This window comes from Triticum aestivum, chromosome 4D (genome assembly GCF_018294505.1).
Source record: "Triticum aestivum cultivar Chinese Spring chromosome 4D, IWGSC CS RefSeq v2.1, whole genome shotgun sequence".
In the NCBI taxonomy this organism is placed as follows: Eukaryota; Viridiplantae; Streptophyta; class Magnoliopsida; order Poales; family Poaceae; genus Triticum; species Triticum aestivum.
This window is the reverse complement of record NC_057805.1, coordinates 267,487,574-267,490,125: the sequence shown is the minus strand read 5'-3', so window position 1 is coordinate 267,490,125 and position 2,552 is coordinate 267,487,574.

The window sequence follows — 2,552 nt, the reverse complement described above, 5'->3', positions numbered from 1 at the left end:
TCGACCGTAGGAGGTCCCTTTCCTCCGTTTTGCGGTACGCCACACCCCCCCGATCAACAGGACCCCGTTCCGAATGTAGGAGGTCCGTTTCCTCCGTTGTGCGGTACGCCAGGCCTCGTTTCCATCGCCTGTTCCGTCCAAGCCCTCCCGATGAACATGACCACGCATTCCATTCCGACCCGGCCGGTTGGCTCCCACGCGTTCCGTTGCCTCCCGATGAACACGACGCATTCCGTTGCCTCCCCATGAACACGACGCATTCCGTTGCCTCCCCATGAACACGACGACGACGCTGTTTCTCCGTTCCGACCCAGCCATGTACACGAGCCCTGGCCGTACGTATGCGCGAGTAGGCGTTCGAGACCCCGCCCGTATGTACACATACGTGGCCATATTTTCTTTCTTGCACCCTGGCCGCTGTACGTACGTGTACATGCTACGTGCGCGCCTCTACTACGACACGTGCGCGCCACTACATCCACCAGTATATATGTACGTACACGTTCACGACCAGAATGACAACACTACGTACGCTTCGACCAGGTGGGTCCCGACTGTCAGGCACTTCCTTGCCTGCGAAGATGTAGCTGGTGGGTCCCAGCAGTCAGGGGGCGAATCATTTTTTTTTGTTGCCCGGACGCACTTCCTTGCGTGCGAAGATGTAGCTGGTGGGTCCCAGCAGTCAGGGGTAATGTTTTTTTCGCGAAATACAGTGGCCCTTCCAGTGGGTCCCAGCTGTCAGGTGGAGGAATCATTATTTTCCGCGTAATAAGGAGGCACTTCCTTGCTGCGGCCGTGGACCCAGCTGTGAGCCTCTCCACGTACAGTCCACGTCCGATGGAAGTCGTTCCTTGACCACGTTGACCATGCCGCGCGGAGAGCACCCGGGCGGTGGACGACGGCGAGGCCCAGGAAGGGGACGACGGGGAGCCGGGGAAGACGCGGCAGTGGAAGCCCGCGCGGAGAGGAGTACGAGGGTTCACTGGTTCGGCTGCGGTGTGAGGCTGCCGTCGCCGTAGGGCCTGGCCAACGGTGGGAATAGTAGGGGGCGGTGAGGCCTCCGCGGCAGCACAGCCGACCATGGGAGGCAAGAGCATGCGGCACGACCGGCGCTGCTTTGGGCGGCTGGAGCAAGAAGACCAGAGGTTGAAGAAGCACTACGGCCGTTGGATGGACATCATACGGTCACTAGAGCTAGAATCGTTCATATTGACTAAAGTTGACAAAGGCCCCCATCCCAGTCAACTTAGTAGGCCCACAAGTCAGCCTCCCACCATGGTGGGTCCCAGCTAGCAGGGGGAGTATTCATTTTTTTGTGCGTAATAAGGAGGCACTTCCTTGCGTGCGAAGATATAGCTGGTGGGTCCGAGCTGTCAGCGGCGGTAACGTTTTTTCACGAAATACAGAGGCCCTTTCGGTGGGTCCCTGATGTCAGGTGGACGAATCATTATTTTGCGCGTAATAAGGAGGCATTTCCTTGCGTGCGGCCATGGACCCAGCTGTCGACCTCTCCACGTACAGTCCACTTCAGATGCATGTCGGTCGTTGACCACGTTGACCAGGCCGCGCCGAGAGCACCAAGGCGGTGGACGACGGCGAGGCCTAGGAAGGGAACGACACGGAGGTAGGGAACACTCGGCTGTTGTTTCCCACGCGGAGGGGAGTACGATTGTACGAGGGTTTACTGGTTCGTCTGACGTCGCCGGAGAATAACAGCAGGTGTGGGTGAGTAGAGGGATGGCTAGGCCAGCGATGGGAGTATGGTGGGGCGATGAGGCCTGCGCGACAGCAGAGCCGACCGCGGGGAGGAGGGAGCAGGCAGTCCCGCCGGCGCTTGTTTGAGCGGCTGGAGTAGGAAGAGCAGAGATTGAGGAAGCACGACGGCCGTTGGATGGCCATCCAACAGTCACTGCTTGTGTGTCAACCTTTTTTTAGGAAAGCCTCAAATCTGTGGAAAACAGCATACAACCCATCTGCCATTATTTCTAATAATTTACAGGCCATTTGCTAATTATTAAGGTTTTTTTGGAGCCCATATTCTTTTTGTTAGCATTACAGCCCATATAGTGGCCACTGTTAAAAAATTATACGAAATTTTGCATATTTCGGTGCGGTCCGAACTGTTTTTAATCCCGAAATTTCGACTCACATTCAAACTGATTTTAAAAATAAATGTATATCGATATAAAATCCAACAAATTCTCCACGCAAAAAAATTAATGTAATTTAAAATCTCGAAATAAAAAAAAGATATTTGAAACTAATTGCCGGTTTGATGTGTTTTAAAAATGTACAACCCATTTCTCATTACTGATGGGACATTTTCTCGGCCAGCCGAATGAAAGCTCTCCTCGTCTTGAAAGATTTGCAGCCCAACAGGCCTGACAAAGCGACTTACTTGGCAAATCACAAAAAAACTGGGCTGTGGCCATGGACCCAGCTGTGAGCCTCTCCACATACAGTGCTCTTCCGATGGAAGTCGTTCCTTGACCACGTTGACCATGCCGCGCGGAGAGCACCATGGCGGTGAACGACGACGAGGCCTAGGAACA